This window comes from Camponotus floridanus, unplaced genomic scaffold, assembly GCF_003227725.1.
Source record: "Camponotus floridanus strain SB8 unplaced genomic scaffold, Cflo_v7.5 scaffold52, whole genome shotgun sequence".
NCBI lineage: Eukaryota > Metazoa > Arthropoda > Insecta > Hymenoptera > Formicidae > Camponotus > Camponotus floridanus.
This window is the reverse complement of record NW_020229681.1, coordinates 1,219,178-1,238,365: the sequence shown is the minus strand read 5'-3', so window position 1 is coordinate 1,238,365 and position 19,188 is coordinate 1,219,178. Positions and strand designations below refer to the sequence as shown.

General features: G+C 34.9%; 2 protein-coding genes across 2 annotated transcripts in view; one reads left to right on the top strand and one right to left on the bottom strand.

Annotated features, from left to right (window-relative positions):
- LOC112639233 overlaps positions 1-19,188 on the top strand; it is a 223,869-nt gene that overhangs the window by 173,033 nt on the left and 31,648 nt on the right. The gene's annotated exons all lie outside the window — the stretch shown is intronic.
- The window catches only part of LOC105247888, a 95,619-nt gene that overhangs the window by 75,450 nt on the left and 981 nt on the right, over positions 1-19,188 (bottom strand). The window lies entirely within an intron of this gene.

Here is a 19,188-nt window from a genome sequence, read left to right as displayed (position 1 = left end):
AAACAGTTTTGAAAATTTCTCTCTGTTTCTTGGAGATTACATTCTTCCTGCGCATTAAATTTAGCTTAGACTGTTTTTTAGAGTCATAAATCAAGTTTATAGTCCGTCAGATCGTAAATATGGGTCGCATAACCGTACGTTCCAAGCCAGTTATGAGATCCTTTGACTTTTTTTCCCGTAATAAATCGAGTATATCCCATTTCAAAGACTTTAAAGGCTCAAGAAAATAAAATTTCGAACGTTTTACATAATAATACTTATAAAATTATTTCAATCAGCATATATATTATATCAGCATATATACAATATATAAAATATTTTTATGTAAAAGAATGTATTATAGATATCTTATTATGATAATTGATTAACAGAATTAAATTATGAGATATATGGAAATTATTCTGAGCGGGCAATTTATTCTTTGCAGACAAAGTTTAATTTTTTTGAAAGATTTATATTTGATAAAAATGTAATGATATATGTACGTGGAAATTCTAGTATTCGTGGCGATTAGTAATTTTCTTAGCTGCAGTTTTCACATGCTACTGGCTTTTGCCTGAGTAGGTATGCAATCTCGCAGAAAGCAGGCAGCTACTATTCGTTGAAAATTTCGGTCTTCCTCTCTTGGTCTTATTAAAATGGGATGCGAGCAAGAGATTTCGCATAGCTACGTGCGAAATATGTTATTGCGTGAGAGATATTTTGGTCATATTATATTGTGCTTTTGCAACATACGCCTTAAAAACTAATTTTAACGAAACTCAATTGTACAAATATAAATATCAATATTTTAAGGAACAATGCAATTTCATAGTTTAATTGTTCTAATTTCGTATCTTAACGATTCAGACCAAGTAATGCATTGCTATTTCGCCTCCAGTATTTTATTTTAATTTATTTATCATATTATACATCTGCAGAATAAAATATTTTCGTAATTATAGTCTAACAAATTATAATATATTTTAGTAAATATAGTTTACTAATTATAGTATATCATATTAATTAATATATAATATTATTTCAACTTAATATTCTTAAATTATTAATGTCGATTGTAAAAAGAATAGTTATTAAAAAAGCAATAATTTTTTATATATGCAATTACTTATATATTTGATTTTTATTTATAACCATATTTTAATTATTTAAAAATTTGATCACTTTTAGTATAAGCATAAAATATTGCATTTTGTTATATCAAAATAACTGTAAGAGATAATTTTAATGTGGAGGATAATTCACATTAAAAATTTTCTACGATTTTACTTTACATTTTTCTTATACCTCACTTGATTTCTCATTTTATTTTCTTTTAGAGTTAAAATATCTCTTAAAGTCGCAAAACTACTTTAAAACTGCATTTTCATTATTGAAATAAATTTCCGTTTAAAATTTAACGCAAATTGGAGGCATGAGTTTTTTCACTTTAATGGCCCATCGTTATTTTCTACATTTCTTCCGCTCGTGCGTTCAGTTGTACGCGAAGATCTCTTTCTCTGTAATCGGCAGCGCCTTCGGTCTTCAAGAGGGTGAGGAGAAAAGTAGGAGGAGGTACTAAAGGAAAAGAAGAAACGCTGAACGGAGTACCGGATTACTCAATTGTCGAATTCGATTGGCCGCGCTGATTGAATCGTTGAAAATCGTCGTCCCCTGGGGAAACCGAAAAGCCGCGAAAAGACCTGGTCCAGCACCCTTTAGCGACAAATAAAATACAACGAATTACGAAATAGAGGTACCTTTTTGAAACAAGGTGTACTAATACAAAATTTTTCTTAATCACATATTTTATATTAACAGAGTGCGCGCTTATAAAAGTTAAATAGAAAATAAATAGAAATGCATCGCAAGTGTGTGTGAGAAACTTAAAGAATAATCACTAATAATCAATTACTGCGATTTATTCTTTATATTTAATTTTAAAAATAGCATGCATATTATTAAAATATAATAAATTATTTTTATTTACGTGTTGTAAATAATCGCAAAATATTAAATAATATTATAGTATTTTTTATATGCATAATTTATTCCACTTTTATTCTAATCTCTTATGAATTACAGCTGTCATTTATACTTTACTATTAATAATACCGCGTTCCAAAATTTTATATTTCCATTAGTTCCGCCAAATGTAAGACAAATACTTCCTCCGCCAAAGAAATCCGGCCGTCAAATATTCCAGTCATCGCATTGAAAAGGGCGATAATCCGACATGCCCTGCACAGCGCAAGGTTTTCCCACGTAAGTGAAAATTTTCGAGCGTTTTCCGCGCGAGACGAAATATCCCCGCGCGCTTTCCGTCAATTCCGTAAAGGGCGCTTTTTTTCCACATATGTCGCCGCTCGCCACCCCCTCGGTGTTGACGTTCTCCCAAGTCGCCGGAAATTCGTGGCTTGACGTTTTATCGAACGACGAGACTTTATTGTAGCGGCTCCGGAAGTACGAAGCGCGAAAGAATAAAATCCACCGTTGCGCCATCGGAGAAAACTTCCCTGTAGGAGATAAAACGTCTCGCCTGCGCGCTTTCCGCGCTTTTTGCCGACACTGACGGGAACGAAGACTTCCAAAGTTCGCGCCATTGTCTAAACGTTTAATCTGATACGACGGCCAGCGGACCTTTTTGCGAGCCACGCTTGCCGCCATTGTCTAAACATGGATCAATTTGATGCGGCAAAAAGTGACGAGAAATTACGTCGCTTCCGTTTCGATGGGAACGATCTCGTTGATTATCGCATTAAGCGCGATTCCGTTGAGTAATATACGATGGTACCCCGCGTTTTATTTGTTTCCCGTGTAAATAGCAATATTGATATTTCCATAGTTCCACAAACAAATAACGGCATTGTGATTATAGATAACGCGGAACAGGTAAACGTGATACAACTCAAATGTCAATTTTTCAACTGTGTGTTTCCGTCGCTCGCGAGCGCTTTTTCCTTTCGATATAAATCTATGAATATAAAATATGACAGTCCCGCTCGAATTTAGTCATATATTAGTCGAATAATATTTCAAAATTTGATGTATATATTCATATATAGTACATTTTTTTCTCCTCAAGTAGAGTATGTACGAAGCTTGATATTAAAATCAATGGCATCAAGAAAAATTATGTGTTTCGTTCAATATTTCATTTACATCTCACGCATTGCACAGTGAACGCAAGTACGTAAAACATTTCAAGCCTTGGAGTGGGCATTCAGAGACTTCGACTAGTTGGTCGAAGGTATGCAGTCAATGAAGGAAACGCCGCGTACCGAGAATAATACGTCATGGAATAAGCCCTTGGTGTAATTGAAGGTGAAAGCTACTTATGCCAATTTTTTACAAAAATCAGGGCACTTTGAATAATTTGTAAAACGAAAAAGAAGAACGCGAAGAGCATTCTCAACCTCAGTCGTGAAGAGCTTCCACCTAATGAGATATAGATATAAAGGATCTCGTTTCAACTTATTTGTTGAAATTTTTTAAAGAAGCTGCGGGACGTAGAAGTCTCATATTATCCATGCAAACTACGTTGTGAAGAGTCTCGCTTAATGATTTACAACGAACATAGTTCAATCGTGATATAATAATCAATAGATATATAAATTCTCGCAAGAAGATACATAAATATGTTCGATTTAATCTCATATATTCCATGAGAGAAATTTATGTTAATGAGCTCTGATGATCTCTGTTAAGAAGTTTATGAAGGAAGTACGACTTGTGTCTTTAAAGTTCTTTCTGAAAGTAATTCATTTCATCGACTTCGATTACAAAGTTGCTTAATGCGATTGGAGCAAACAGTGCAATTCTTGGCGGAGCGCGTCCCGAGCTCTTTACAATTTATATTCACTTGTCTCATTGATACGTAAGTATCAATGAGACAAGTGAATATAAATTGTAACAAAAAAAGAGCTTTCAATTTCAGGTTTAAAATGCTGCATGACGTGATTTCACCTTTCTGATAGAATCGCGTAAAATATATAGCATTATAATTTAAATCTAAAAATATATATTTACTAATAATAATAATATATATGATATATTTACATAATAATATATTTATATATTTATATAATAATATTTATATAAATATTTATATGATATATTTATAATAAAAATGACATATATTTTTATTTTTATTATATTTATATAATAATATATATGCCATTTTTAAATATGTTTCTTATAAAGGAAGCATAAAAGACGGAATAAAGTTCTCTCTTTGCGCAATTTTTACAACGTTTTAAATTAATTCTTAAGCTTATTTACAGCTTTAATTTTCATATTTGCTGTTACACAGAGAGAAAGAGAGAGAGGGAGAGAGAGATATAGAGAGAGATAGAGAGAGATAGAGGGCAATTAATGTAATTATTGTTATGTAACGCGGTTAGTAAGCATTCCAGACATTATCGAGAATGTACCCGCAAACATTCCGTGGTAAGGTATATATATATGCTTTGTCTGTCAGACCAAAGTTATGTAAAAAAGATCTCAGGGAATTATTGCACTTTAATACTGTGAGATATTAAGCAGGTTCTAAGGTCTTAAGGTCAAAAGTTCTCGGGAGAAAGCCATTTAAATAGGTCAAGTCATTAAATAAAAGCTCTCTCCGGCCGACGAAATTGCGAACCATAGTTATACATCATTAAACCCGTATAGAAGCTCGCGAAAGAAGGAGCAATCTGTTTCGCGCGCGAAATTTTCCGCAAAGGGATTCGTAGTTCATGATTATAAAGTATCAAATTGACCCAGTTAGCAAACGCGACTACAAAGCTCTAAAAAATCGCGTTAGAAATGTAGGAAAGCTCATTAAAAAAGGTTCTCGAAAGTACACCGTTTATTTCATGTTTACAGTCTTATGCAAATTCAAGAAATTAACCAAATTTAGAAGATTAATAATTTGCGTGTGTGTACATGTATGACATTAAAAAATAATTAATTCAATTTCAGGATACATTTGTGTATAATTTTATTATGTAAACTGTCTCAACAGACTAGTGTACATAGTTTGTCGCAAATTTTATCACTGTTCTCTTTTACGGAAGAGAAAATGCATACGACATAACCATGTGTATCTCTTGGACTGCGGCCAATTCGCGCTGTGCAGAATAATTATATCGAATTAAACTCACATTAAAGTTTCTGTTATAATTGATATTTGCAAGATATCGCGATTATAAGGCAAAAATATTTGCAAATTTTATTTTACGGAAACATGAATAAAGTTTACTATTACATCATAAAAATTTTCTAATTTATTCGTTAAAGCTACATTGCATACATATACGATAATATTTATCATAAGTAAATATTTATTTACGTATAACTATATTTTTTGAATGCAATATACTTTTGTTATTATTATTTTTTGTTGATTTCTGGCAATACAGTCACATTCGCAGCAGATAAAACGAGATACATCTCGATACCAAAACCTCACAAACGGTTGATTTGAAGAAAACTGCGACTTCCGTCAACGTGCGGCAAAGCTAAAACTCTTGATGATCAAAGAACTAACCAATCATGGAAACACCGACAACCATAAGACTGTTCGTTCGCCCCCAGACAAATCGCGCGGCTTTACACTCCCTTATCAAAGATTAAACCATCACGCTCGACTGATCATTCTCTATCCGAAATACTTGGAGAAACTCGGCGTTTCTGCGAGATAACTTCCGCTCCCCTGGAGCATTCTTTTGCCTGTGTGGTCTTATCTCGAGTTTGACAGTTCAGTTTAGCTACTATATCAAATGTCAAACTTATCATTCTTGTATAAGCAAGTATATTCAAAATGTGTGACCGATGTTAAATTGCTTATTAATTTCTTCAGAGTTTTTCCTAGAATTTTCTTAATAATCTCTAAAGTTTCCATATAAATAAGAAAAAGTACAAGAATCAAATATAAGAAGATTTTGATAGAAACACACACACACAGAGCGATGCGTACATTTTCAAATGACAGCTTTGTTTTATGTTGGAAGGAGATAAATTTAAATATCTGGACTTGTTTAGTAGGCAAAAACGAGGATTGAGCATTCTGCATCAATGAAACGTCCTCTTGAAGTAAATAAAGATTAAAGGACAACAATTAATTCATTTGAATGATCCGTCGTATCACGATTTGTTTTGTAAATTCTCTTTGATATCGTCAAACTGACGACTATTTTATTAATGAATCAGAGACAAAGCAATTTGTTATTGGAATTAGGGCATAATTAAATACTAAATAATCAAAACTGTCATAGAATGGTAAATATCTCAAGGATGTTTTCAAACGGAAATGTTTCGTCCGATGAGATATTTATGATGTGCTACAAATGGCTATAGATTTATTCCTGGAGAGCTATTCCTCAGAAGAGAAGAAATTTCGTTGTCGGATTTTTTTTATAAAAGTTACCATATATAATTTTTACACGTATAAAGTATATCAAAATTTAAGCAATAAAATAAATTTTGATATTTTTGTATTTATTGCAACATATTTGCACATTATTTTTGGTATTAAATTTTTGATATTTATTATATATGTATATAATATATAATATATGTACATATATATAATATAATAAAAATACATTTGAAAAATGGTCACGCAACATAATTTCTACGTTGGATTAATTAACTTCCACAATAAATCTGTGTAACGGAGACCACGCGAGTTTAAATTTTAATAGTTGCAAAATAGATTGTCGCGCGCAAATTCAATTAATTGACAAAAATTCAATCTGGACGGCCGTTGAATAGATTACAACAGGCGCGGTCGTTGCGCTTGGTCTAAATTATGCCCGTCCTCCCCCGCCGCCTCTTTTTCCGCGGTCCTCCCGACGCGCTTCCGACGCTAACAAATAACACCTTCTTCTTCTGTTTCCGAGTTTCTTCTCTGAAAATTTATTTCGACGCAGATGAGATGCAGGCCGTCGCGCGCGGTTCTTGCGAATTATTCTGCCTCGATTCCTAAGAAGATCGATTCCACCCGCAGCTCCCGCCCGAAATGCTCTGGACGGAGTGAGCGGGGAAGGAAGGAAGGAGATGGGGAGGATTTGACGATCGCCGAGTTAACGAATTCAAATGAAAGGTAAGGGAGAAGTGAGAGGAAGGGCGACAGTTCTCTTCAAAACAAAAAGACCGGCACAACCCTCTCCCGGCCACGCGACGCAGACGCCCTTTATTAAACGTAAAAGGGAGAGAGAAGGTGCGAGAGACATCCTCATCTTGCTAGGTGAGGGGATTGGCAAAACGACCGCATAAATTATGCTTATGAGCCATTTCGTGTGTTCTGCGCCGCCATTTTTAAATTATACTTTTAAATGTAGCCGGCAGGGCACAGTGACCGGGACACCCTCTCCTGGTTCATCCCTCGCCTCATTCTTCGCGACGGATCATACGGTATTATCTCCAGCCGCGTTTGGGAAATGTTTTGTCGAACATTTGTTCTTCGTTTAAGAACATTATTTCGTTAAGACCTCTCCTTCTATTTCACGTGCGGAATAAATTTAATTAGGATATCATCGCGTTATCGTTAACCGCGAAATGAGATACTCAAGTCGCTTTGTAGCTCATTTAGATGTAATAGATAGCAATCATATTCTAAGAATGATTCTCTAAAATGTTTCGTTTTAAAAAATGTTGATATTAAAAGAGAACTGTAATCTATTCCTTCTTTGATGTCTCTCTTTCTTTATTCTTTTATTCATTTCTCTTTCTAGATGAAAGAGATGCTTTTTAACGCAATTTCGAATAATAATACAAGAATATAATTCATTTCATTTACATTTAGAAAACTTCTCTCTTTTTCTTCCATATCGAAAATAAATCACATTATTATGAATTATTATTGTTACTATGCTTCAACTATTTTATTTTATCACGAGTCTGACGGAGAGAGAAAGAGAGAGTCCCACAAATAATTTTGGGACCATTATCTTCTTATCAATATCCTTGCAAAATTCGCCGTCATAAAACATGGCCGTACTTACTGAACTCCGAATAAATCGCGCGACAAAAATCGGCGACATACATCGTCCTGGCCACCAAAGTAGCTAGTTTCTTCCACGGCGCGCGGAAATAACGTTTGTTATCGCAATGAAAGCCAGCGCTCCGCCAAGTACCGAACTAGTGAGGAGACGCTAGGTTGAGATACTGCGTACCCTGGGCGAGGCTAGCCCCAGTATCCCCGAATAGAGTCCTCCTCTCTCCGGACTCGGTTAATATCTTTCTTTTTCGTCCGTTTATTGCACGCCGCGTTAGGTTAAAACTATTTTTAAACCGTTTGTCACGTTTATCATGACCGAGAACCACGGTACGAAGCGCCCTATTTTCTAGTAATAACGGATCGCCGTAATACAGTTGATTGTAACGATTAACCCCATGTTGTAATCCATCAGAATATTATTTTGAGCTCTTTACAATTGATGTAGAAATACAATCAGCCCTTTCTTTGAATCTCTAATAATCATATTAAAATTTTACTCGATTTTTTATTCGATTTTGAGGAATATCAGTTGCATAATTATTTCGGGATGATAAGCTTTCTGATTTTTCTTCTATGGATGCATAAAACAAGATTAACACGGTAAAACAAATTGAGTTTAAATTCAATAATTGCAAACTTTTCATATTGTCTTTTTGAAATAATTTATATTATCGTCGCGAAACAGTTTATTCATACAAATAAGAAAACTCTGCCAATAGCTTTAATACAGTCTAAACGTTATAGGACTCTCTTAATACAATGCAAATAGCCATGGTAGATGGATAGATTAATTATTAGCAGCTAGTCCGAGCTCTCTAGAGAGGACCTTACCTTCGTAATAACCAATACATATTGTTCTCTCTCTCTCTCTCTCACTTTCCCTCCCTCCCTCTCTCTCTCTCACTTTCCCTCCCTCCCTCCCTCCCCCCCCTCTCTCTCTCGCTCTCTCTTGCTCTTTGTCGCTCTCTGTCGCTCTTCAGTATTCTCGAAGGCTTCTTAATAAACTTTGGTTTCCCACGCCGCGTTAGCTAAAATCTTAGATCGATGTAAGCCCCGGAGCCATCGGGCAAGATTACGTATCTCGGCAAAGCGTAAGTGGCTTTCCAACAAAGACCACCCAACCCCCGGTTTGCGAGTACGAAATATATTAAGACAACGCGAAGGCATCCGAGGCGTTCGCCCCCGAATTTCCTCGCGCAGGGAATCTTACGAATATACATCCTTTCTCTTCCCTGTGTCGAAACCTAAACGATACTTGCTTGAGAGAGCATATTTTGCTTCCGGTGAAAATTAAATGTGCGGCTTCTCTTATTAATTTAATAGTTAATAATGTTAATAAAATCTCGCTTGTGAAGAAAGATAGATAATCGTATAATACATATATTTGATATAATATATATATTTGACGTCAAATATCCTCATCTTTTCAACAAAGAAAATAGTTGAAAAATTATTAATTGCATCTGTCTTAAAATAAATAAAATATAACAGTATTAAAAAATGATTTTAGTTTATTATTGACAGCGCACTGATATTTTGCATATATATTAATCATTACAGCAATTTTTATTCTGCGTATCGCATAAAGTAAAAACGCGTCGAGCATTCTGCGTATTCTCAATGCTATCTGGAAAAGAATTTATGCCAGAGCGGCGCGCTATAAATAATTTCCGTATCTCGCAATGAAGTCTCGCAGTAACTGCGAAAGTGTAATGTCGGGGTTCTCGATTAGGTGGTTTTTCCCGAGTCGAATGCATTCAAAAAGACGGCCAGCAAGCAAAAATGGCGCGACGAGCCCTCTACGAGTAATCCCAACTCTCATCTCCGTGCGTTCCATCGCATCGCCGTCCCGAGCTTGCAAGGGCGATTAAACCGGTCCCATGGAATCCATTAAATGTATAAGGACAACTCCTGTGGGTCCTTATACAAGTCTTGCACTCGCATCGAATTTCCTCGCGAGAGAATCCTCGGATGGAGCATCCTCCACCGCCGGGGAATTAAATGACTGCGGGCCATTCCAGGGGTATCACGATTTCAGATTTTCTTTTCAATTAAGACGCCAGCGAGACACATACTCGGACCGGATTCTGGCGTACGCGCTGCTTAATCAGTTTTAAAGCGGATAAATTTTTAAATCTCCCGAAGCGAACGTAAATTTCGTCCGGTGGGCATCTAAGAGTATTACAGTTTACGTGCCCCTCGACCAAGTAACGGAAGCTAAGCGAGAGAGGTTTGTAATCCACGGTAATGGCCGACGCGCCTCAGTTTTCTGAAAAACTTTCCAGTCGAAAGTGAATTGTCCTCTTTTCTCTCTCTTTTTTTCTCTCTTTCTTTGTCTTCCGTTTGATTTCTTCCCTCGTATGCATCATCGTGATCTTGTCTGTTCTTTTCATTCGATCCTCTCGCTCGCCTTTAGTCCTTCAAGCTCACACACTACTCGTTTCCCCTGTGATCTATACTCGTTCACCTTCGTTTTCGTATCGAAGCTTTAACGATTCTTTTATCGTTGGACCAATCTTTTGTGAAGTGGGATCGTAATAAAGGTACGTTAAATGCAATATAAAATACTTTTCTCGACCTCTTTACTAGGTCAAACAAAAAGTCACAATCTCCTGTTACGAAGAGTCGCACTTTGTTTTAAATTATTCCCATCTCCATATTTAGAGATATGCATATCTCAGCTTGATTATATATATCCCTAAATGAGTTTTATGTGAAAAACGAGCCTGATTTTCATATTTTAATTACTTTTATCTCAATCTCAATTATATTCTAATCGTGAAAAAGATAGTCATTTTGGAGATAATGAGCTGCTTATCTGATTACGAGGATGATAATGCATCGTACAAATATGCAACCATGTCTCTCAAAAATAATTAATGATTTTATTAATAATTATTATAAAATTATTAATTCTTAAACCAATTTCGTTAATTTTTATTAAAAGTGTAATATATATTGTTTTATTTATTTAAATTTGATTACTTTATTTGATCTTAATTGGTGATTTTAAAAGCAACTACATGTAATGTTTTATCAAACGAAAATTTGAAGATTCATCGGCGCAATCTAAAAATTGCGTCTCTTTGCTTGATCGTAATCGAATCGATGAGATCGTCCGTAATTATACTGTCAAAGTTTTACATTTGCCTATTGAAACAACGCGGCACGCTCCAATTAGCTATAAATCCGGCGTGACTCAATTCGATTAATCCGACCGAATTTGCCTAGCCATTTCCCGCGAACGTTCGCGATCGCGAAAACAATTAAATCAACCCGAAACGCGCGGTTCCGCGAAACGTGACGTTTCCGCGGATAGAACGGCAATTAATAGTATGTGCAGGGACTTGGCTGTGGATTAATTTAGTGCGACGTGGTTAAGGCGACTCGTCGCGGACCCGGTGATCCTTAACCGGGTTGTCCTCTGTCGTCGCGTTGATGAGATTATCCTCAGGTGGCGTCGTCCCTTTTTCCGGCCGTAAAAAAGAAGGGCGGCTCGCGTCCGTCATTTTCTGGCTCCGCGAACTGCAAAAAGGCGCATCGTTGACCGCACATGGCGCGTGGCGTAACTCGGCGCGGATGCCGCTGGACGAATTTCACATGGATGATTCGCGACGGCGGTCGTGCTCGCTCGAGCGGAAACCGAAACGTATTTGCGGAATTACATCCGGAAGCGATTGCCCTTTCCGATCGACTTTCAATTCTTGTTTTTTTTTTTTTTTTTCGCACGGCTCTGCGACCACCCGGAATCTCCGGCTTGATATAGGATAAATTGCAGCGTGTGGGTCTTCTCGCATCGATGTAATTTCGAAGCGATTAAGAAGATCGCGCGACTCGGATAATTCGTTTAATTGAATGTTAAGCGACGCTGATACGTTTTCACATGCATCGAGATCTTTAAAAAAAAACGGGAAATTTCATGAGCCGAAAAAGAAGGAAAAGGAGAGAAGAAGAAAAAGCTTAATTTCCCTTGTGGGGAAATTATTTCCTTGTTAATTTCCATTACTCGCATCAGTTCTTATCGTTAATTCGAAAATTTTTGGAATTTCTTTCTTCCTTTTGCTTTGATATTTAGAGCATTTTCCAATTTCTAAAAGTATTTTAATTTTAGTTTAAATGTATTTGAGCGACATATTTGTGTAAAGAGAAAAACGATCAGACAGTAACAAATGTATGTCTCTATCTTGAGTTCTTGAGATTGAGAATCGTACTTTGTTTTCCAATTCATAACAGTGACTAACTTTGTGCTGACGACACACAAGGAGAGGTATACGACTTCGTATTCGGGAAATTGTACTCCAAAGTAGTATGCCATCGCGGTACCGTAGAGATTGGGACCAATTCTGATCACGTACACGCGAGCGATACAATCGCGATGATACAAAACGACTTGAAGATGAAAGGATGCTCGAGAAGGAACGTCGTCCGGGCAGCGACGAGGCTCGAAACAGAATAAAAGTAATATCCGACAAGGGTGAGCGTCCGCGAGGACTTATTCTGAGAATCCCTTTTCTCTTCGTTCCGGCTGCAACGAGAGCAACGGGAAACTCGAATGAACAAAGAAGCGCGACAGCCATGACGAGACGAAGATAGAACAATCGGGTCGAAAAAGAGGCGGAAGGCGATGAGGTCTTCGAATTGTGGACGGAAGTACCCTCTTCATTTCTGTATCCTTTGCATTCCGACTTCGCGAAGTCAAAAAAAGAAGGCAGGAAAATACAGTGCCAAGAAAGAGAGAGAGAGAGAGGGAGAATCTCGAGAAAATCTTTCGGCCTGTCTGCTATATTGTAGCTCACTCGAGACGGTCGAGGAGATCAGAATAGAAGCGTCTCGTTCAATCGAAGTAGAACGAGCAGATGAAATGTTTGGCTTGCAAGATCATTATCGGATTCGTAATATTACGCAGATTAGGTGTGCTTCGCTTTAATGAGATTTTTTTCATCTTCTCCAATCTTACGGTTAACATTTTAAATTGATGCCGAGATGAAACTCACCAAAAGTCCGATGATGGGAAAGAAGTTTGATGAATTGGACGTAAGTGCGGGATAATAAATGTATCGTGTTTATTATACGAATGTGGGCTGAATTTGGTTAACGAAGACCAAAGTTTATGTTGAATAACAGGCGCCTCCAAGTTTGCGTTCATTAGTGTCGGTCGTAAACGATAAAAGCGACGTTGGCGGAAGTAATTGGTCAAAATTTGATCCGCGCTGTGAGCGAACAAGTCATGTTTCTGCCGCTCGAACTGCAGCTGTTGCTACGAGACGGAATAAAGGAAGGATAGTTAATTTGATAAGGTAATTAGGAGTAATGTCTGGCAGAATTGCGCGCCAAGTTTGTTAAAGCATTGGTGCTTTAGTTGCAACAGATGTAATAATTATGAGTGAGATATGGGAGCTGATTTGCGATCAATAAAGGTAATTGCCTCGAGTTTTTATGCTTATAATATGTTCACATGTTGATTAAGATTACACAAGAAATCAAGACTGTGAGTTACGTTTATATTTTGATCGATGCAATTGTTTCTTCATAAAAATAACTAAAAAAAATATATGTATATGTATTTAAATATTCTTAAATTATATTTTAAATTGTAAAAATTACGTTAAATATTATTTTAAATAATTATTCAGTATTATTAGTAAATAAAAATTATTAATAAAATCGAGATAAGTCAATACAAGATTTTTGCTACAAAAAATTCACTTAAATCAAGACAAGATTTAAGTTTTTGAAAATTTTCGATACAAATCAATATTTTTATAAATATTGTCTCATCTTGTGCAACCCTAATTGATTCTTAAAAAGAGCTATAAATTTCACCCTGTTAGATATGATTGTTAACATACGTTGTTCTTTTATTTATTTTCTTCTTTTTAAAATATTCTAATAATAAGAGGATTAAGATATAGAGTAATTAATTAGAAAAGAAGCGCAATTAGCAAATTAAAATTCACAATCAGTATCAGACAAAATACCGAGAATAAAACGATTTAAAGATTTTTTCTTCTAGTACAGTTTTTATACGTGATGAATTAAATCCGTTATATTTTGAAATGTAATATCGTTGAAGAAAGATTGAGAATATTGTTACTATTACATTATTACATTTAAAATCGACAATAATATTATAAGATGACAAAGTTTTTGCATTATTGAAATCATTACATAAATTACGAAAAATGTAGATAAAATGTAAATAAACGACGATCCTTAATAATACATTTTGCGACAAATTAATTATGTGCGTGACTGAGTTAATTCACGCACTATGCACACGATAACGTTCTGTTGAAGAACGAGAGAAACAATTGAAACTTTGTGAGAGATGGACACACCAATTGCAAATATTTGTGCATATTTACCATTCTGGGTTAAATGCGGAAAACGCCTATAGCGTTTGGTAAACGTAATGAAATGCGACAGCTCAAAAATGGTTTTAAAAATTTGGATAAATATAATCGTTTGACCACTGATGATCGATAAAGATCAATTCATATTTATCATCGAAATTTGCATTGGAAAATAAATGAATATATCTCGATTGAATGAATATATCTCGATGAGAATTAGTTTTATTAAAATCTGCCTCCTTCCGTTGAATAAAACCCGAAGTAGATAAAATAATTCCAGGAATGTTTACTAAAAAAATATAGTTACATTTGCATAAACTATAAAGGAAAGTGTTTCGACTTTTTAAATAATTTTTTCCGACGCGATATCTCATGCAAAAATTATTTGAATAATTGATTAATAACGATTATATATGTATAATATATATATATATATATATATATATATATATATATATATATAATATGTATTTAAATTGAAATGAATATACTGCATGAGGACAGCGCAAAATTCCTATCTATCTCTTGTTTAAAAATGTTTAACAATGGCTATAAAGTATAAGAAAGAAACTAAGCAGAGCAGCGCGGCAGGTAAAGTTGTGAAAGACAACAAACGTTTTATGCTGAAACTGCTCGCGGAGCGAACAGAGTTTATAGAAGCATTCGAAAATATGGTGCACTCTCGGAAGCAAACACGTTCATTTCGAAAATATCCTAGTACCAGAAAGAAATGAAGGAAAATTCCTTTGGGTACTGTTCTTTTACGAAAATCTTACCTTTCTCGCGCAATCAAAGCACGATCACGAAAAGTGTACGGGGTATACGGGGCTTTTATAAAAACACGCGAACTTTGCGTATAAAAATAAAGGTAAAAGAGCGCGACTGCAAATTGTTGCGTATAAAAATCTCCGTTCTAAAAACGATCTCTACAAAAGAAAAATAAATCATGTCACCGATGCGTACTCAGCGTTCTGTAGTATTTTCCAATAAGAGAAAATGCGGATTTAGAACGCATTTGCGGGGAAACTGCGTCATGGAGGGTAAAGTATCTACGAAAAGATGGCGAGAAGGAGAGGCGAGTGTATCTCGGATATGTCTGCATTCCGGTGCACGTTCGCCACGATTTGTTCTATCTCGACTTCTTCTCCCATCTCTCTCTTTATCTCTCTTCGAAGAGTTCTCACGTATCTCGCCTTCTCGTGGCACGACGCAATCGTGTGGAAAAGCGGCGGTCCAGCGGAGGGCAAATATTCAGTCGAGAGAATCTGTCTCATCGGAAACAACCTAGTTCTACAACGCAAAAATGGCATGCTTCCCGGAAACTTTTGGAATACGGTGTGGATGTAGTTTGGAAAAACTATACGATACGATTATAAAAATAATACAATCTCTATATGATATATAAAAAGATAAATATTGTGTTTAGAAAAGTATAACATGACGAGAAAATAATAAGAAAAATATGACACGTATATACAGTGACCGGCAAAAATAAAAAGCCACCTTAACTATAAAACTGATTTGATGCTAAAAGGTAAAAAAAATTCATTATAAAGTTTTTTATAACTAAAACTGAAAATTTATTAAGTAATTTAATGTTTTTAATTAAAAAGAAATCATTTTTTATTTAATACTGTATTTATTTCTATATAATCATTTATTTAAGAGTGACAAAATAAAAAAGCCAGTTAAGGTAACATAGTATTACGATTTAAAAAAACAACAATATTATTTTAATTAATAATTAATATGATTTCCTTTAGCCTCAATTACTTTTTGCAGTCTTTTTGGTATACTTTCAATTAAATTTTTTAAATGTTGTGGATCCAAATTCTCCCAGGCTAGTTGTAATGCTTCAAAATAAGAATTCTTGTTAGTTACTCCGCTTTTATTAATCCTATTATCCAAAATTGCCCAGAAATTTTCGATAGGGTTTAAATCTGGAGATTGCGGAGGCCATTCAAGTTGTTTAATTCGGCAGGAACGAAAAAAAGCTTGACTTTTCTTTGCTGTGTGTTTCGAGTCATTATCTTGTTGGAAAATGAAATTATCTTCTAGTCCGAGTTTCAACAAACACTCCTCCAAATTTTCATTTATTATATCAATGTAGACATCTGCTGTCATAATTCCGTTAATTTTGACAAGATTTCCCACTCCTGCCCATGAGAAACATCCCCAGACTAAAATATTTCCTCCGCCATACTTTACAGTTTTCTGAATGACGATCTTGAAGCTCTTCGCCGTGTTTTTTCCAGACTCTAATCCGCTTCTTTTGTCCAAATAACTCGAATTTGCTTTCATCTGTCCATAAAATATTTTTCCAGAAGTCCAATGACATATTTGCATACTTCCGAGCAAATTGCAAACGTTTTTTCTTATTGGTGACGCTAAAGAAAGGTCGTTTACGTGCAAACCGGCTGTGTAAATTTGCTTCATTGAGTCTTCGACGTACAGTGCGGTCAGAAACAGTAAGATAAATGTTTTCCTGAATTTCTCTAACAGTAATCTTTGGATTTTTCTTAACTTCACGGATTATTTTCATATCCTCCCGCTTGGATGTTGCTCGTTTTCGACCTCTTCCGATTCTATCTGCCACCGATCCAGTTGATTGAAATTTTCTTCTGATCTGTTCTACTGCTCCTCTACTTACTTCATAATTTTTGGCTATATTCCGTTGGGAAAGACCTTTTTGAATATCTCGCACAATTAAGTTTCGAACTTGTGTGGAAATTGATCTTCCTCCCATTTTTGACCGCGAATTTTTTGTAATAATCGAGATAAGCCAATGTTGCAAAAATGATTAACAACAACGAGAAGTGAGCGCAATAACATGAACATGTTGACATGACAACCAAACAAAATATTGTATATATTAAATCGAACAAATCTGAATGGCTTTTTTATTTTGTCAATATAATAAACAGCAATATTTAAGAAATATAAATAAAACTGAAAAGTAAAAAATAATTTATGTGATTGTAACATAAAATTTTAAAATAAATAATAAATGCTTCTTCTTTCATCAATGAAAATCTCATTGTTTTAATATTTTTACTCTTTCATTAAGCAAAACAGTATAACTAGGAAAATGGCTTTTTATTTTTGCCGGTCACTGTATGTCAAAGCATACTATGTTTCTAGTTTGCAAATTATTATTAACAGATTTGCATATAATGGCAAATGTAAATACGACTGCGAGTTTAATCAGACGAATCGGTGGATTAACTAGGTCGCTTGCCGCCTTTAACAAATCGTAACGTGTCCAATGGGCTCCGCCCTTTCAGTTCTCGAAAGAATAAAATATAAAAATAATACATTATACAACGATTTTAAAAGCATTTGACGATTTTCTTTTCCTCTATTTTTCTTTTATTTTTATATACAAAAAACATTATTTATGTTTTGTTTGGAATATAAGATATTTTCTATTTTAAAAATCTTAAAGTTTATAAAAATAATTTTTATTCTTATACATTATATTTTTGTTTTATATTTTTCTTATATTTTTATTTTTATTTTATTCTTACTTCTTCTTTTACTAATAATTTTCTAAAATTTTAAAAGAGTCCTTTTCTGAATTTTTCGGATACGTACAAATTTTATTACATTAATACATTGAATATTTTAAAAAATTCAAACGTGTTCGTTCATTTCATGAAAAATGCACAATTTAATATGTAATATATTTGAATTTTATATAATTCTCTAGGAATTATATATATTTCTCATTTTTTTGAAAAAAAAACATGATAGAGAAGGTGATAATTATGTCCAATTACAGGATAACTAGAAACGGTGTCTGAATTTCTAGGGTATAAATCGTTTTGCTTCGTTCAATCGGTTAGTCAATCTAGATCTCCAACACATGCACAACTTTTTAAATTTTTATAAACGCGAAAGTCGGAAATGGTTTTTCGATATCTCAAATAGTTTCGGAACTTCCCGCCCGTTACGCTTTTTGCATCGTTGAATACATACATCACTCTGTTAGGACGTGCCGAAAAACTCGCTCACTCCCAACTCACTTCCACTCACTTTAACTTACTCTATTAACTCCTGATTGTCACGAAGCAGTTGCTCTTACGTGCCAGAGTTATACTCTTTCTTGAACACGAAAAATTTTAACTTTAATTCGATGGAACCTTCAATTCTACATATTCATTTTATCGTTACGTTGAATTACGACAATGCATGATAATTTACGATAATACTTGTTTTAAGAGAAAAGAAAAGAGTCATTTAAAATAATTTAAGTACAAACGCAGACTGTAAGAAGATCACTCTTCAGTTTCTTTCAAGTATATGAGCACTGCGAGACATTCGACCTACTTTGACGAAGTAAAACCGAAACTTTAGTGTGAGCTCGTCTATAACAAGGCTGATACCGAAATTGTTATTCTATAAGAGCCATTCTAGTAAAATGGCTCGCGTCCAAATCGCTGCGAATCAGAGCAAAACATTCATCCCGCAATCTTTTTCAATTCGCAGCAAGTATATACTTTCCTTTGATTCGCTTAAAAGAAGCACATACAAGCAGAGATAATTAATTTGTCAAGCAGAGATAATTAATTTGTCACTTAAATTATAAGAAAGAAAAATCTGAACCACCTCCATCAACAAAATTTTAGCGCGTCGAAGGTAGCAGTGTCGTTTCATCATTTTTTGCTAATGTTACCGATACTTTGCACGAATAGAATTTAGCAAATCCCAGTGGTAATATCGAGAATTGCGTCGACGAGCGAAAGTGTCGATTACAATCTCGACGAATCCGACCGAACCGAACTCGATTGTAACAATGCAGTTTCTGCCAATCGTAGAATGGCTGCGAACGACCGCCCATTTCCAAGAAAACGCAGATATTTCGCGTCCTTT